Below are 18,727 nucleotides of genomic sequence, written 5' to 3'. Positions count from 1 at the left end.
CAGCTCAGTTTTCCACTCTATTAAGGTCATTTTGAACATTATTAGTAGCTTCTGAGGTGCTAGTTACCCCTCCTAATTTTATGTCATTTGAAATTTTGTAAAGAATTTCCTCCACCCTTTAACCTAAATCAGGGGCAGGGAAGTGCAGGCCCAATGACCAAATCTAACTGACCCTTGGGACTCTCCCTAGGCCACACCCCATCACTAGGTCACATCCCTCACTAGCCCTGCTCTACACCCACCTTGAATGCTCTTGCTTGCCTGAAATGGGTCCTAGAATTGTGATAATGACTTTTCTTGCCTGGGTGGAGGATGGAGATCTGTGTGTAGAAACCACTGACTTTTGCATGCCTGGAACCCTGCCTACTGTACAAAGGTAAGAGTCACATAAATTGCTCTACCCACTTCTGCTGCCCCCCCCACTGGTATGAGGAAATGTGGCCCCCATCTTTGATCTAAACTACTGATAAAAGTACCAGGCCCAGGAGAGGGTCCTGAATTCAAAACTTCTCTCCTGTCTGATGAGAAATCACTGATAAGCACTCTTTGATCATGGTTTTCCAACAAGCTGTAAATCTATCTCAACATATTTTCAGTTTGCTAACAAAAATATCATAGGAAACTCTGTAAAATGTTTTGCTAAAAGCAAGATACTCTACAGTATACCTACAATCCATTGAGTTAATAACCCAATTTAAAAAGAACTATTATTCCAGCAGAATTTATTCTTGACAAATCTATGATGGCCTCTACTAATGACTACATTGTTATTCTTATCAAGATGCCAACAAAACTGATTCCTTCATAGTCTGTTCTAAGAACATACGCCCTGCTGGATCAGACAAAAGGCCCATCTACCAGGACACTATATATTAAGACGTATCTGGAAGCATTTGCACCTCAGCAGAGTCTGGTTAAGATAGCCCCATATCTCTACGGGTCAGGTTGAATGGCCTAGAGTGATCCAATGCTCCCAGGGGGTGGGACATCAGTTAGAAAGAAGAGACGGGGGTGTGTGAGAAGAAAGAGAAACTGAGAAAGTGAAGCACCGCTTTGTAGGAGAAGGTAGATTCTTTTTCTGCCCAACCTCTCCCACGTGGTATCCAAATCCCCTTCGTGAGTGGCTTCCCTGCATACAGAAAAGTAGCAGCACCCTGCAGCATGGAATCCTCTTGCTTATCAGCTGTTGGCAGGAGGATTCATCCTATGTGGTGCCAGTTACTGCTCATTCACGGGCAGCTTCCCTGCATGCAAAGAAGCTGCTCACAAAGGAAGAGTGACTGGAACCATGCAGGACGGAATCTACCTGCTTAAACAGGAAGAGTCCATCCTGCACAGTGCTGGTTGCCACCTGCCTGCTCTCAGTCAGGGTAGAGGATGAAGGAGACGCTCCCTCCCAACCTTATTTTTAATTTTTAAAAAGCCCTTAACCTCTCCCCAAGTTGGGGCGTGTGGTCCCCTCTATGGGACAGAGTAGATCGCCCTCCCTAAGGCCTACAGAATGTGGCCACGGGGCAGTTAGGGAGGGGTGCTCAGCCCTATCATCTAGTTCCACATTCTATTCTCACACCAGCCAACTAAATGTCAATGGGAAGCCTGCAAGCAAGTCTTGAGGCACAACAGCACTCTCTCCACTCATGCACTTCAGCAACTGTGTCAAACATCAGAGATACCATACAGCAATAATGACTAATGGCCACTGAAAGCCTTATCCACAATCAATTTGTCTAAGCCCCTGTTAAAGCCATCCAAGTTTGCATCCATCATGACCTCGTGTGAAGTACTTCCTTTTGTCTGTTCTGAATCTTCTATATTCCCCTTCATTGGACAACTCCAAGAGGAAGAAAAACTTATCTCTATCCACTTTTTCCATGCCATGCATAATTCTATACACCTCTGTTATGTCTCCCCTCCTTACTCACTTTTTGCCTAAACTAAAAAGAGCCAACTGTTGTAAACTTTCCTCACAGGGCTGTTGTTCCAATCCCTTGATCGTTGTGGTAGCTCTTTTCTGAATCTTTTCGAGCTGTACAATATCTTTTTTATTTATTATTTACTGAATTTATATCCTGCCCTTTCTCCCAGTAGGAGCCCAGGGTGGCAATTTTTGTGGTGTGGTGACTTAAACCGTACACGGTATTCCAAGTGTGGTCACAACATAGACCTATATAATTATTTTCAGTCCTTTTTCTAATGAATCCCAACATGGAATTCACATTTTTCACAGCTGCTACACACTGGGTTAACATATTCGTTGGGCTATCCACCATAACCCCAAGAGCTTATTCCTAGTCAGTCACCACCAATTCAGATCCTGTAAGTGTACAGCTACACCCCAGCCAGGGGTGGGGAAGTCTTCCTTGCTGGCAAGTTAGATTGTTATCTCCCCATCCCTGATGGACCAAATTTGGCCGTTGGGTGTGGTCACCAACCTGTTAATCATTTGTCAGGTAATCCTACACTTTGAAGCCTGGATTGTCTGCTTGCAGAGGGTTTTCACACAGCCATGCCCTGCCCCTTTAAACCTTCATAATATGTATAGCAGGTGGCTGTGGCTTCTCCAAGACAGCCTGGTGGGCCAAATTTTGGTTGATCCCATTGCCTATCAGTTTGGAAGCAAAATGGTGGCATCCAAAAAACAGATAGCTGCTTTTTAATACTCTGGGGCCTCCCTAGATAAGCATATATTCATTTATACATGAAAAGAAAATGGTTTGCCATTGCTGGAGATTCAAGTAAAGGATGGATGGCCCTCTGCCTGGGATGCTTAGTTGTATCCTGCATTCCAGATCCTGCACTGAGCAGAGGGTTGGACAAGATGACCTCCAAGTTCCCTTCCAACTCCATCATTTTTGGGGTGTTTTTTTTAAACTCTGAATGTTCTAAGGGCTTCCAAGTTTCCAGGAGCTACATGCTGAGAAAGTCAGTTGCGGGGAGGGAGATGGAAGGGGAAAGAGAAAGAGTTGGCTTGTCCGTACCTCTAAGAGTTTCTACTATGTACCCTAGAAGTGGGAATTAGGATCAAGGAAACATATGCCATAAGTCATAAGATTAAAAAAAACCCTCCCCTAAATTATCTATAATAAATATATATAATACATGGAGGTTTTAGAAAGGGGTAGGAGGGAGGTGCCCAGAATGACAAAACAATATGATAAAAAGTCACAATTTTATTCTGTTTTTATGAATAAAAATTATATAAAAAGCCCAACGCGTTTCGGCTAATCACATATAGCCTTCATCAGGGGATGCTTGTTTAAATTCTTCCTTTAAAGTGATGGTATTGTTGATGTTATTCAACAATCATGAATGCTGGCCAAAGTGCAGTTGGGATTCAAGTAGGTCCCCATTACAGCTTTCCCAAATCCTCTGAAACGAGTTATTTAGGGTCAGGGGCAGTAAATAGCTCTGTGGTAGATAAATAAATAAATAAATAAATAAAAATAGAGCGTGCACAATGTCTTTGGAAGCTCCTAGGTTCAATCCCAGAAGTCTCCAGGTAAGGGAAAGTCTCCTGTCTAAACCACTGGAAAGCTGCAAGGATTGCAGTGCAGACGGCAGAGGTAGACGGACCAGTGGTCCAACTTGGTAGAAATGCCCCTTCCCTGGATATATTCCGCCAGGCCCTAAAAACTTGGCTGTTCAGACAGGCCTTTGAGATCCCTGGGGTGGGTTAAACAGTGTACTGTTAATGTCTTGTTGACTGCTGTTATTATATTATGATTTTATTGTGATTATTGTATTTTACTGTATTTTAATTGTAAGTCGTCTAGAGTGGCCATCGGATAGATAGGCGACACAAGAATTAAATTTATCTTATCTTTTATCTAAAAGATTACAAATTGCGAACGTGTTACTGACAATTTGTAATCTTTTGAATAACATCAACAATACCATCACTTTGAAGGAAGAATTTAAACAAGCATCCCCTGATGAAGGCTATATGTGATTAGCCGAAACGCATTGGGCTTTTAATATAATTTTTATTCATAAAAACGGAATAAAATTGTGACTTTTTATCACATTGTTTTGTCATTCTGGGCACCTCCCTCCTACCACTTGTTATATTGAATGATATCCAGTTTTTTTCTACCTCCGGTTTTAGAAAGGGAACAGATTTTTTTTTTCCGCACACAACTTTCCAGAACCTTCCCCCACTCATCCCAACCCAAGCCCTTTAGTGTTATATAGTATAGCAGGTAAAGAATATAGGAAACTGCTACTCTCCTGAAACGTCCCTTGCTCCACAAGTCCCAACAGCACTAGAAGACTTCTGGTGTAGGCCACCTGACTCCAGGAACAGGAACACTCCTTAAGGGTCTGTGGATGCACAGCAACATTTCGTTGTGGGTCCCATTTGTTCTACTCTTAATTTTAAAGGCCATAAACCTAGCACACACTAATCTAAAATTAGAAAAATTACTGCTTGTTATCTATTTTAAGGTTTGCCTCTTTGAATCAAGATTATGACTGAACCATACATAATTTTTGCACTAAGAGAAACAGCTCTTGTAAACCAGAATTTTCAAGTATTTTTAGTACAACTTCAGCATTTGAAGGCATCAGTGCAGAAGGACTCCTCTTGATGTTCCACCCTTTTTTATACAGACAGACAGACTTTCTCTCCTAGTAAGAAAAGGCTTTATTATAGCCCCCAAAGCAGGCCACTCACTGAAAGTTAGCTGAATCCTTCCAAGGGCAGAACAAAAATGTCAGGGTTGCCAAATCTTTTTGCAGAGTTTCACAATAACCGAGACACCATCACAATGTATGGATGCCTCTTTGCTGATATGTACAACACATAATCACAATTACCTACCTCAAATCTTTCATCCTTTTCTAGGCCTCAAACCACAACCTGCCCACAAAAACCTGGCCTCTGGTGTTTCTGAATATCAGATTCCTTCAACTGCACTTGGCGGTTTACTGCCTGAACAAATTACATTAACAATGCAGAGAAATGTATACACGGCCTTAAATACACGATTGAGCTGGGACCAAAACAAAAGGCAACAGTAACCTAGCAACAAGCCTGAGCCTGCTCCCCACCGGCTGGGTTTCTGGACCCTGCTATGAATTGGGAACCACTGAGCTTCACTCTTTGCTGCAAACAATTAAGGACCGAGAAGTCCCAATTACAGCTGGGATTTACAGCCAAAGAAACATTCTATAAATCACTGCCCAGTCCCCCTACTCCTTCCCAAACCAAATAATCTCATCCAGATGTTTAGCTACAGCTGTCTAAATGTGTGGTATATTGTTAATCAGTAAGACTGATTTTCTCTGTAAAATGTCAAGAGCTGAAGCACAAGAGCTTCAAATAAGGAGACAAGGCTTTCTAAGCCTGAAGTCATCAACTACAACATGTGGTGATGATCGAAAACTTATCAAGAGGGCAGAAAGGAAATTTGGTTATGTTTTCCATTCTGAAGTAACATGTGTAACTAGTCTCTGCTGTAAAGAACATTCCTACTCTAGCCCCTTCAAAAAACCATTCTCCCTAAAAAATCGTACTGCTCCTTCCATCAATGGCTACAACCAGGGCTCTAAATATTTAATACCTACACATACAAAAATAAATCAAAATTCTGAATCTAGGCATCCAATTTCTGCATCAAGAAATCAGAATTTTGCAACAATATATGAAAGCAAGCAAAATTTCCATAATTTGTAATGATTTCTTGATTGATTTGAATATTTTAATCTGAGTTTGCCAGTCATAAATATGAAAGATCTATGTAGTATGCTGAAGCTCCATTCTCAGACACTAGCAATCTTACTCAGCAACTCCTTATTCAGCTTCTGAGATTTCATCAGGCATCACCAACACATTTTCAAGTATATTTTCACAATGGTAACAGCTAGTTAGAGATTTGTTCTTTCAATTATTATTATTAATTAAATTTCTATCCCATCCTTCCTCGCAAATGAGCCAAAAAATAAAAACGTACTGAAACATTTAAAAACAATATTTAAAAACCAACTAAAAATATTTCAAAACAATTCAGAACAAAAGAACTATGATAGCAGAGATCCCCAGTAAGGTCAATTTTAAACCCAATTATCACATTCTGCATTTTTCCTGTTCCTGTGGAATCACAGCATACACGAAGTTCTGCCATAGTCAAGCCTTTTATTGCTCATGTTAGTACATCAATACAAAGATCCTAAATACCACCTAACTCCCAGTGAACTTCAGCCTTTAGTCATTCAAATAGTTAACACTGAGTCAGCATGTTCTGTCAGTCTCACCATTTCTATAACCGACTAAAAAGCTGCCCTTCCAAAGAAAGGAAAGAGTTCCCAGGTAGTGAAGTATTCCCAAAGCAATTAGTACTTCATATGAGCTCCATTAACTACAAATCCTAAAATATGGTTTTCTCTCCAAAACTTATGCCAAAGTCAACCCCCTCATACCCCCCTGAAGCACATATTGACAGTCCACCAGCCTCCTTTTGTCCTGGCACCTGCAAGTCCCTATGGTGTGTACGGATCATACGGAAGGCCAGACAGACATAGGAGAAACAGAAAGTACAAGATGAGAAGATGGCTGGAGAGAGTCAGCAGTTTATCTGCTGCTGCCATTTGTCTATGAACCCGTTCTTCTGAAGAGAGAACATTAGAACGGCCCAGCATTGAAAAGCAACTGTGTGGCTGGCTTATGGGCTTTTTTCTTGGTTTGAAGGTGCATAATAGCCACTTCAACCCAAGGGGGAGGAGAAGGCAACTGATGTGCCAACTAGGCCTACCTGTGCTCCTACACAGCCACTAATCACTCACCTCACAACTAAATTTCTGCAGGAACAGGGTGAGAAGGAAGGGAAGTGGTGAAGCAGGAAGCAGAGTGAATAGCAATTCTTCTCCAGTCCAGACAGGTTTTGTCAGTCATTTGCAATGGCTTGCTGCAGAGATGAAGTGGAAGCATTTACTCCCCTTTTCTAAAGACTCCCGTATCTCTCAAGACTGCCTGTTTAAGATGGGCATTTGCCAGGGTGGTGCAGCGGGTAGAGAGTTGGACTAGGACTGTGGTCTGAAAAACATGTTGCTCACTGGGTGATCCTGGGCCAGTCAGTATTTCTTAGTCTAGCCTACCTTAGAGGTTCATTGTGAAGATAAAATGGGGAAAGAAAAACTATGTACACATGTTTGAGTTTCTTGGAAGAATGGTACAATATAAATCTTGAATCTCTCTCCTCTCGTGGCAAAGAAAACCCACATGAACCAGCAAGGAAAAACCAAGGTTAAGTTTATGGTGGCATTGCAACAGGTTAAATCAGGGGTGGGGAACCTCAGGCCTAGGGGCCGGATGTAGCCCTCCAAGCATCTCTATCTGGCTCTTGGGATTCTCGCCAGACCACACCCTCCTTGAATGTTTTTGCCTGGCTGGAATGCGTTCTTGAACTCTGATAATTCCTCTTGCTTTCCTGGATGAAGGAAAGAGAGAGGTGTGTGAAGAAACTAACCTACTCTACAAAGGTAGCATTTACATTCATTGCTCTGGCCACTTTTGCCTTTGGCTCCACCACCACTGGCATGCAGCCCTTGGAAGGTTGCCCAGAAAGGAATGCTGTCCTTGGACTGAAAAGGGTTCCCCACTGCTGGGTTAAATGAACAATAATAAAGTCATTCATTTTCTGTATGCAACCTAGTTCATGTTCATGTTAGAATTTTGCATTATTAAGTCCACAAAGGACAGTGAGGTTTAGGGGCTGAAGTGGTGGACTTTGATCAGGGAGACTTGCCTGGGTTCATATTCATACTCTTGCTCATCCACAAAACTTATTAGGCTCAGTAACCCAAATCTCTCTATGAGGAGGGATAAAAGCAGGGACATGTATCCCTACCCTGGGCTCCTTTGAGGAAGGATGAGATAAAAATGAAATGGTCTCAAGCCTAAAACCTTTTTAGGAGCTAGCACTATCTCAGGAAATTGATCTTTGGGATTCTGAAAGCACAGCAATTTTTAGTTTTCATATCATTCAGATTATATAAATCTACAGTTGTAAAAGTAACAATTTCAGTTAACATCCTGGATGTGTTATAAATTTTATCATCAATGCAAGACTCTGAATAAATTATTAGCAAATTACAAAGTATGGTAAAATCAAGTCTCCTGGAAGCTGATGTTAACTTGAATATTATATTTTATCTAAGACAACCAGGTAAAAATGTTTTCAGCTGAGTAGACTTAATATTTCAATGGGTCAAATTCAGAAGGATACAAGTAGCTTCATTCTTGTCTTGGATGTTTTCTACATGCTATAAGCCAGCAGGTAGCCAATTATTTCTTTGCTTTTTTGAATTCTTGCTTTCTTGTTGCTCAAGTAATTGTATTCTTCCTAGATGTCACCTGGCAACGTGCCACATAATGTCGTATGCTATTCTTGTGTATAGATTTGCCACCCAAGACATCAACAGCTCCACAAGGAAAGTAAGTCACTATCAATATTGACCTGGGTTGGTATCTTTCCAATCTCCACAACATGCTAAAGCAAATTCCTGTAGTTTGGCTGGATGACCTCTATACACAGATGGCCATGACTGTAGTACTGGTTCTCACATTTGATCACCATACAAAACTATGAGCAATATTTCCTTTGTAGAGAAATATAGCAAAATGCCAAGGGACTTAAGAGTGAAACAATTTTTACTGAAGCCTTAAAAAATCAATGAAAGTGGTAGACCTTTTCCCCTGATATGGGAACTGATATGTCATGGAGAAGCCAAGGAAGGGGTTAAAAAGTGTTTTATTGTCAATAGAGACTTCCATGATATTTTGGTTACAGCAACGGTGGACATATTTCAGGCTTGGGGGATCTTCTTCATTTTTTTACTAGAACCTCAAGAGCCACCAAGCAGAGCCAAATGCAAATAAAGGCTGGCTTCTGTACACTCAATGTGACCAGGATGCCTCTGAGCAAATGTTCATCCCAGGAACTTTCAGTTTCAGAACTGGAACTCACCTCACATTCCTTTCACACAAAAATTCACTCCTGGTTTCCCCCCCCCCCAATTTTTTTTTATTTTAGCAACCTAATTTATGTTGGAAAGCCTTTTTGTTCCATCTCTCTGTGCTAGACCTCCCTCAATCCAGGACATTCCAGCAGACAACACCAGCACCCAAGATCGCTTCAGTTTTTCCTTTCCTTTCAAAGGATTTCCCCTATCCAGGTCATGGTAAGAATGAATCTTTGAAGAAAAGGCAAAGTTCCTTCCACATAATCCAACTCTAAAATAATTACTTTACACTCAGAGTGAACCCAGGGGGCATATATAGCAAAGATGACCTTACCCTAGTCCAAATCCTGACAAGTTTATTGAAGAAGAGGACAATCCATTGAGAGAAAAATGCCAGCCCAAAATGTGACCCAGAAGGGCAAGGAAAAAATAATACTTCCAAGAAAAAAGTTATCCAACTCTTATTTTTGTTGTTGTTATATGCCTTCAAGTAGATTACAACTTAAGGCAACCCTATGAAATTTTTTTGGATATATTCATAGGGTTTTCATGGTAAGAGGTATTCAGAGGTGGTTTACCAATGCCTTCCTCTAAGTCTATGGCACCCGGTATTCCCAGGCGGTCCCCCATCCAAGTACTAACCAAGCCCAACCCTGCTTAGCTTCCAAGATCAGATGAGACTGGGCATGTTCAGGGTAGTATGGCCGTAGTCAACTCTTATTTTTTAGCAACCATGACAATGTATGTGGTACTTATTCAGGAAGACCTTTGAAATAGGTTTCTGCTTGCTACGAGCTATAGCCTCCCAGGGCCTTGCTGGGAAGCCAGACAACATTTAGTTTACTGGGTACCTGGTTCTTGTGTGGATCAATCTGAAACATAGACTAAAGGATAGGTATGCAAGACTCCACACTGTTGGTGGAAGAATCCCTGATACTGCAAATACTTGAATTTCAGAAGCAGCTGAAAGGATGTGTCAATGTTTACTTTGGGGTGTTTGTAAAGCTAGTCCACAATGCTTTGTTGCCTTAGAACTTCGGTAGAGCATCAATGCACCCCCTCCCCCGGTATTCCAAGGCTGGTCAATTCATTTTGATACTTTGGGGGAGGGATTATTTATTTCTTAAATTTATATCCCGCCCTTCCTCCCAAAAGGAGTCCAGGGCGGCAAATAAAAACACTAAAAACCACACTAAAACATATTGAAACAGAACATCTTTAAAAACATATTTAAAAAAAAAATCTAAGAAAGTAATTCCAACACAGACGCTAAGTGGGATAAGGTCTCTACTTAAAAGGCTTGTTGAAAGAGGAAGGTCTTCAGCTGGTGTGAAAAAGATACCAGAGATGGTGCCTGTTTAATATTTAAGGGGATGGCATTCCAAAGGGTAGGTGCCATAACTCTAAAGGTTCACTTCCTATGTTGTGCAGAACAGACCTCCTGATAAAATGGTATCTGCAGGAAGCCCTCACCTGCACAGCACAGTGATCCACTGGGTATATAAGAGGTAAGACAATATTTCAGGTATCCTTGTCTGAAGCTTTTTGTACACCAAAACTAGAACCTTCAACTTGGCTGGTAGCTAATGGACAGCCAGTGCAATTCTTTCAGCAGCAGGGTAACATTTTGGTGATACCCTGTCCCAGTGAGCACTCGTGTCGCCGCATTTTGCACCAGTTGCAGCTTCTGGACCAACCTCAAGGGCAGGCCCACATAGAGCACATTACAGTAATCTAGCCTGGAGGTTACCAGTGCATGGACAACAGTGGTCAGCTATCTCGGTCCAGAAACTACCACAGCTGTCTTACCAGCCCAAGCTGGTAAAAGGCACTCCTAGCCACTAAAATCACCTGGGCCTTTAGGGACAGAGATGGATCCAGGAGAACCCCCAGACAACGAACCTGCTCTTTCAGAGGGAGTACAACCCCATCCAAAGCAGGCAATTGACCAATTATCTGAACTCAGGAATCACCCATCCACAGTGGCTCCATCTTGCTAGGATTCAGACTCAGTTTACTGGCCTTCATCCAGTCCACCACCAAGTCCAGACAATGGCCCAGGGTTTGCATGGCCTCTCCTGATTCACACGTTACAGAGAAATAGAGCTCTGTATCATCAGCATACTGCTGACACCTTGCCCCAAATTTCCTGATGACAGCTCCTAAAGGCTTCATATAGATGTTAAACAGCACTGGAGACAAGATGGTACCCTGTGGCATCCCACAGCACAACTGCCAGGGGGCCGAAAGACAATCACCCAATACTATTCTCGGAAAACAACCTGGAGTTAGGATTGGAACCACTGTAAACAGTGCCTCTGTAATGAAATCAGTTTTAAACATATAAATAACTTTGTTTTAAAATTGTGATCAGGTAAGGAAGTGTTAATAGAATGTTAGGTGCAATAGAGGTATGACTGACAGATGGGAGGGGGGGTGTGACTGAGAATTTCAAGGGGAGTTTTGAAGAGAAAAACTGTTGGGGTTTGACAGAGTTAGAGAGGATTAGGGGTCAAGAAGAGAACATCTAGTTACAAGGGCTGGGGTTTGGGGGGAGGATAGGAACAATAAGACCACACCAGCGATCACCTTTTGAAGAAAAGGTTGTGGGGCTGAAGGCTGTGATTCAGAGGGCATATCTGACCCAAGCTGGGACAGACTTCCTGAGGATTTCCTGATCCAGGTGTTTGGGAATCAGAAGATGGTAATCCCAGACAGGAACCTCACAGCCTCCGATGCCCATCTCACCACATCAGCTCAGAAAGATACCATGGTCAATGTTATCAAAAGGCGCTAAAAGAACAAGTAAGAATAATAGGGTTACACTCCCCCTGTCTTTCTCCCGATAATAGTCATCCAAGGCTCATTCAGTCTCATAACCAGGCCTGAACCCAGATTGGAAAGGGTCAAGATAATCTGTTTCATCCACGAGTACTTGCAATTGCGGTGCCACAACCCTCTCAATCACCTTCCCTAAAAAGAGGGCATTTGTGACTGAGCGGTAGATGTCACAAAACAATGGGTCCAGGGTGGGCTTTTTCAGGAGCAGTTGGATCGCTGCATCTTTTAGGGCAGCTGAAACCACTCCCTCCCGCAAAGACTTGTTGACTACCCCTGGATCCACTCGGTCATACCCCCTTGACAAGCTTTAATAAACAAAGAACGGCAAAGGTCAAGAGGACATGTTGCTGGCCACATTGTTGCAAGCACCCTGTGTCCAAGTCATCAGGCCGCAGCAACTGAAACAGATCCCAAGAAGTTGTAATCAGAAGTTACACTGGACACCTCACTGGGGACTATAGTAGATGTGGATGGGTCATCAACATTGCTACAGAGGAAACCAACTTCACCTTCAAAGTACCTTACAAACAATTCACAGTAGGCCTCAAAAGGGTCTAAAACTCCATTTCCTGGAGTTGATGTCAACAGACCCAACAATACAAAAAAAAAAGCTCCAGTGGACGGCTAATTGAGGATGCAATGGAGGCAGAGAAGTGGGCCTTCTTCGCCACCCTCACCGCCACACAGTAGGCATGGTTATGATGTTTTATTTATGCCCGATCAGCCTCTTTCGCCACTTGTACTCTAGCTGGCATCCAGCTCGTTTCCTTGCCCTTAGTTCACAGGTGCACTAAGGTACTAAACGGGCTCCACAATGCCAGAGAGGGTGCTCAGGGCAACCATGTTAAGAGCCTGATGCATCTCATTCCACAGCGTGACAAGGGCTTCAAAAGGGTCACCTGCTCTATCTACTGGAAATTCCTCCAGGGCATTCAGGAATCCAGTGGATACTATTAGTTTCTAGGGGTGGACCATCTTAATCTGTCCACCACCCCTGCAGGGGAGGATTGGAGCCGTAAGTCTAAACTTCACCAGGAAGTGGTGTGACCATGACAATGGGGTGACATCCACCATCACTCATTTCCAGACCACCCCTTCCTCCATCTGGAGCAAAAACCAAGTCGAGGATGTGCCTTGCCCTATGAGTTGGACCAGTGACAACTGGAGACAGCCCCATGGTTGTCATGGATGCCATGAAGTCCCAAGTCCCAAACCAGAACACTAGAGGCAGCCTCAGCATGGACATCGAAATCACCCAAGACTATCATTCTGGGCTCCTCCAATATCAGTTCAGTCAAGAAGCTGCTGGGCAGCGGGGTGAATGGTACACCAGCAACAATCAAGTTTACTGTCTCCTTGGTCCAACATCAGGTGCAGTCCCTCATAGCCAGCTCCAAGACAGAGTGGTTTCCTAGTGACAGAGATGTAAGTTCTGTAGACAACAGCAACTCCTCTCAGGTGTCCTTGCAGCCTGTGCTGGTGTTGCACCAAGTATGCAGGTGGAAAAAGCTGGGACAGATCAACTCCCCCAGCTCACCAACCCAGATCCTGGTAATACACACCAAACTGGCACCTTCATCCATGATCAAGTCATGGATGGTTTTATTCTGTACCAACCTGGCATTAAGCAACAGTACACACAGGCCAGTGGGCACAGCAGATGAGCAACCAGCAGATGAGTAACATGGGAAAAGTGAGAGCCAGGAACAAAGTACAGATAGTCTCACCCTCATTTTTCATGGTAGCTCATCACCTCCCCATAGCTATACCCATGATCAGTGCAATTGGGGTGGCATCACCCATGTGCCTTCTTTCCAAAACTGCTCCCAAGCACACACGTGCACACACACATATGCCTTCAAGTCAAATATGACTTATGGCAAACCTATGAATCAGCCACCTCCAACAGCATCTGTTATAAACTACTCTGTTCAGATCTTGTAAGTTCAGGTCTGTGGCTTCCTTTATGGAATCAATCCATCTCCTGTTTGGTCTTCCTTTTCTGCTCCCTTCTGATTTTCCCAGTATTGTCTTTTCTAGTGAATCATGTCTTCTCATTATGTGTCCAATTATGATAACGTCAGTTTCATCATTTTAGCTTCTAGTGATAGTTCTGGTTTAATTTGTTCTAACACCCAATTATTTGTCTTTTTCGCAGTCCATGGTATGCACAAAACTCTCCTCCAACACCACATTTCAAATGAGTTGATTTTTCTCTTATCCACTTTTTTCACTGTCCAACTTTCACATCCATACATAGAGATTGGGAATACCATGGTCTGAATGAACGTGATTTTAGTGTTCAGTGATACAGCTTTGCATTTGAGGACCTTTTATAGTTCTCTCATAGCTGCCCTCCTCAGTCCTAGCCTTCTTCTGATTTCTTGACTATTGTCTCCATTTTGGTTAATGACTGTGCCAAGGTATTGATAATCCTTGACAAGTTCAATGTCCTCATTGTCAACTTTAAAGTTGCATAAATCTTCTGTTGTCATTACTTTAGTCTTCTTGACATTCAGCTGTAGTCCTGCTTTTGTGCTTTCCTCTTTAACTTTCATCAGAATTCATTTCAAATGGTTACTGGTTTATGTTAGTAGTATGGTATTGTCTGCTATCTTAAATTATCCATATTTCTCCCTCCAATTTTCACACCTCCTTCATCTTGGTCCAATCCCACTTTCCGTATGATATGTTCTGCGTATAGATTAAATAAATAGGGTGATAAAATACACCTATCTCACACCCTTTCCAATTGGGAATCAATTGGTTTCTTCATATTCTGTCCTTATAGTAGCCTCTTGTCCAGAGTATAGGTTGTGGATCAGGACAATCAGATGCTGTGGCACCCCCATTTCTTTTAAAGCATTCCATAGTTCTTCATGATCTACACAATCAAAGGCTTTGCTGTAATCTATAAAGCACAGGGTGATTTTCTTTTGAAATTCCTTGGTCCGTTCCATTATCCAACGTATGTTTGTGATATGATCTCTGGTGCCTCTTCCCCTTCTAAATCCAGCATGGACATCTGGCATGTCTCACTGGTAAGTGCCTGTGTTGTACAATCTTGAGCATTACTTTATTTGCATGGGGTACTGAGGCAATAGTCGATAATTACTGCATTCCCTGGGATTCCCTTTCTTTGGAATTGGGATATATATTGAATGCTTCCTGTCTGTTTTCTTTTCCATATTTGTTTACAATTTTTTGTCAAAATTTGTACAGATTCAGTCTCAGTAACTTGTAGCAACTCTTGCTACGCCAACTGTTTCTGGTGATTTGTTTCTTCCAAGTATTTTAAGAGCAGCTTTTACCTCACATTCTGAAAATTCTGCTTCTTCATCATACGGTTCCTCTGTGAATGAATCTGTCATCCTTGCATCTCTTTTATATAGTTCTTCAGTGTATTGCTTCCATGTTCCTTTTATTTCATCTTCGTCAGGTCAGTCACTATGTTCCCCTGTTGATTATTCAACATCCCCACTCTTGGTTTAAATTTCCCTTTAATTTCTCTAATATTTTGGAATAGGACTCTTGGTCTACCTTTTTTGTTGTCCTATTTCTATGCAATAACTATTGTGATAGTTCTCTTTGTCCCTACGTACTATTCACTATATTATTGCATTTAGGGCTCTAACCATGTTTCTATTTCCTTTTGCTTTCCTTCTCTCTTTAACCATTTTAAAAGTTTCTTCAGTCATCCATTGAGGTCTTTCTCTTTTTAACTAGAGGTATTGTGTTTTTACATTCTTCCCTGATAATGTCTCTGACTTCAATCCACAGTTCTTCCGGTTCTCTGTCAACTAAAGCCTCCAATCTGTTCCTTATTTGATCTTTATATTCTTCTGGGATGTAATTTAAATTGTATTTTGGCATTATGATTGCTTTGTTCTTCTTCTTTAGCTTTACTCTGATTTTCAATATGACCAGTTCATGATCTGTACCGCAGTCTGCTCCTGGTCTTGTTTTCGCAGAAAGTATGGAACTTCTCCATCTTCTGCTACCAATTATATAATCAATTTGATTCCTATACTGATCATTTGGTGATGTCCACGTGTACAATCGTCTTTTCGGTTGCTCAAAAAATGTGTTTGCAAGGAACAAATTATTGGCTTCACAGAACTCAGTAAGTCTTTCTCCTGCTTCATTTCTGTCTCCTAAGCCCCATTTTGCCACAATTCCTAGTTCTTCTCTGTTCCCTACTTTTGCATTCCAGTCTCCCATGATTATCAGCACATCTTGTTTTGGTGTGTGATCAATTTCTTCGTGTACGTCTGTGTAAAATCTCTTCAATTCCTCTTCTTCTGCACTTGCCATTGGAGCGGAGACTTGGATGATGGTTATATTAATAGGTTTCTCGTTAAACCTCATTGATATAACTTGCTCAGACCTGCATAAAGTATTTTGTAGTTGTCTGATTGAAAATGTCCCATTTTCTACTGGACTCAGTAGATTTGATGAGTTGGATTAATTGACATGTTTATTTAGAAAAAAAATTGATTGATATATATCTCAAGGATTGGAAACTTCTCTTTTACTTTTTGTGGAATATTAAAATGATATGTTAATGAGATTTGAAACCAACTAAGATAACCGCTGGAGGAAGGTGATTTTATAATCTATTAAGAGATAGGTTTGTTATATATTATAGATTTATAGTTGAATTATAGTGTTTTGAAATTACTGGATTTAGTAGATTTGATGAGCTGGATTAATTGGCATGTTTATTTAGAAAAAAAATTGATTGATATATATCTCAAGGATTGGAAACTTCTCTTTGACTTTTTGTGGAATATTAAAATGATATGATGTTAATGAGATTTGAAACCAACTAAGATAACCGCTGGAGGAAGGTGATTTTATAATCTATTAAGAGATAGGTTTGTTATATATTATAGATTTATAGTTGAATTATAGTGTTTTGAAATTACTGGATTTAGTAGATTTGATGAGCTGGATTAATTGGCATGTTTATTTAGAAAAAAAATTGATTGATATATATCTCAAGGATTGGAAACTTCTCTTTGACTTTTTGTGGAATATTAAAATGATATGATGTTAATGAGATTTGAAACCAACTAAGATAACCGCTGGAGGAAGGTGATTTTATAATCTATTAAGAGATAGGTTTGTTATATACTATAGATTTATAGCTGAACTATGACAAATCGGAAGTCAATATTTTTATATATATGTATTTTTTTTGTACTGTATTATTGATTTGTGTTGTTTTCTTTTTGTATTATTTTGGTTTTGAAAATTAGAATAAAAATTAATTGAAAAAAAAAAAAGAAAATGTCCCATTCCCATCCATTTTAATTCACTCACGCCAAGTATTGTAATGTTGATACATTCCATTTCTTGCTTGACAGCTCCGGACTCTCCTTTTGCATCAGCCTCTGGGCTTCCTTTCGGCTTTGACCCAGCTGCCACCCACACACACACACTCTAATGGTAAACCACCTCTGAATACCACTTACCATGAAAACCCTATTCATAGGGTCGCTGTAAGTCGGGATCAACTTGAAGGCAGTCCATTCCATTCAAAAATATCTTAAAATAAAGCATCTTTAAAAACATCTAAAAAAGTAATTCGAACACAGACACAAACTAGGATATAAATACAAGAGACCACATCTACTTTCCACAGCTCCCCATCTTGCACCCAGGGAGGGCTAGCTTTCTGCCAGTTGCAGGCTCTCACTCTGAAGGCATTTGGCAACTTTCTTCTGTCACACAGATTACTGCACAGGCTCTCACCATGCACAGGAACCACATGAGCCTTACACTCTCTCCACTATCAATTTCCTCTAATTTGGTTTAAAAATAAAATAAAAATAGAAGGGGGTAGTGCCCTTGCCCTAGGGTCTTCCTAAGGGACTCTCCCCTTTGGTGTTGCCCCTTTGGTGGCAACCCCCCTGGCGGCAGACGTGCTACCCAAGGGCTGCTGGGCTTTTTTGCCCCCTGACCCAGCCAGGAGCTGATACAAGAGGCTGCAAGATTGACTGCAGCCTCTCCCTGGATTCAGGGTCAGGCAGGATCCCAGTCCTCACAGCACTTACCAGTGCTCAAGAGCTCAAGAGACAGCAACCTGGGGAGCAAGCAAGCACCCAGAAGATCAAGTACACACTCCCAGGTCATGTCTTCTCCAGTCCCCCACTGCTGCAGCTGTTCCACAAACATTTTTCCTCCTCCAACAAAGTAAAAGTAATAACAATAATGTAAAAGCTAACAAGTCACAGGTCCTATTTTTCATTTAACCTGTTGCAATACCACCACATAACTAATATTTGTGGCACAAGACAGCATGAAACTCTGCCAAAGGTTTGGCAGAGATAAGTTTCTGTTTTGTTTGTTGGTTGGTTTTTGTATTCTCTTGGAAGCACCATGGAGTATGCCTGTTGCACAGCTGTGGGTGGTGTCAGAAACCCGGGGGCTGGGAAGCAAGGGACATTAACTACAAATCGTGATTTGATCTGTCAATATACACTTGTCTGTGGTAACAAAAAGCCAGAGATTTGCAGCAGAAAAACCAGCACAAAACTTTGGCATAGCTGTTGGAGGAAAACCAGATATAGGGGTTCATAGTTAATACAGCTCTTTAAATGACTTGATGAAGACCTCCTTGTATATTATAAGGGATAAGGGGAGCTTCTCATAGTGACTGGTTGATCAATGCTGATGTTATAGCATGAACAAAGTGAGAAGCTAGAGGATGGGGAGACTTTAACATCCCATTCATTCATGACACACATGAAGCAATTTGAAAACTGTTTTTGTGTGGGCTTATCTTCAGCAATGCCAAGGGCAGAGTATGTGCACGCAAGGGGGGGGGAGAGAGAGAGAGATGGCAACCATGTGGGCAGTGTAAATGAAGTGGGTCTTTCCCACTGAAATGTGCGGCTTTGCACATATGGTTGCTTTATATGGT

The 18,727-nt window shown here is 41.5% G+C and overlaps 1 protein-coding gene and 1 non-coding gene across 3 annotated transcripts in view; both read right to left on the bottom strand.

Annotated features, from left to right (window-relative positions):
- The window catches only part of TCF7L1 (transcription factor 7 like 1), a 102,698-nt gene that overhangs the window by 42,241 nt on the left and 41,730 nt on the right, over positions 1-18,727 (bottom strand). The gene's annotated exons all lie outside the window — the stretch shown is intronic.
- Positions 9,552-9,670, bottom strand: LOC133368874 (5S ribosomal RNA). Its single transcript, XR_009758788.1, has one exon. It is a non-coding gene; the product is annotated as a 5S ribosomal RNA (ribosomal RNA).

This window comes from Rhineura floridana, chromosome 12, assembly GCF_030035675.1.
Source record: "Rhineura floridana isolate rRhiFlo1 chromosome 12, rRhiFlo1.hap2, whole genome shotgun sequence".
Lineage (NCBI taxonomy): Eukaryota > Metazoa > Chordata > Lepidosauria > Squamata > Rhineuridae > Rhineura > Rhineura floridana.
The sequence above is the reverse complement of the archived record's forward strand: the minus strand, read 5'-3'. Positions and strand labels throughout refer to the sequence as shown.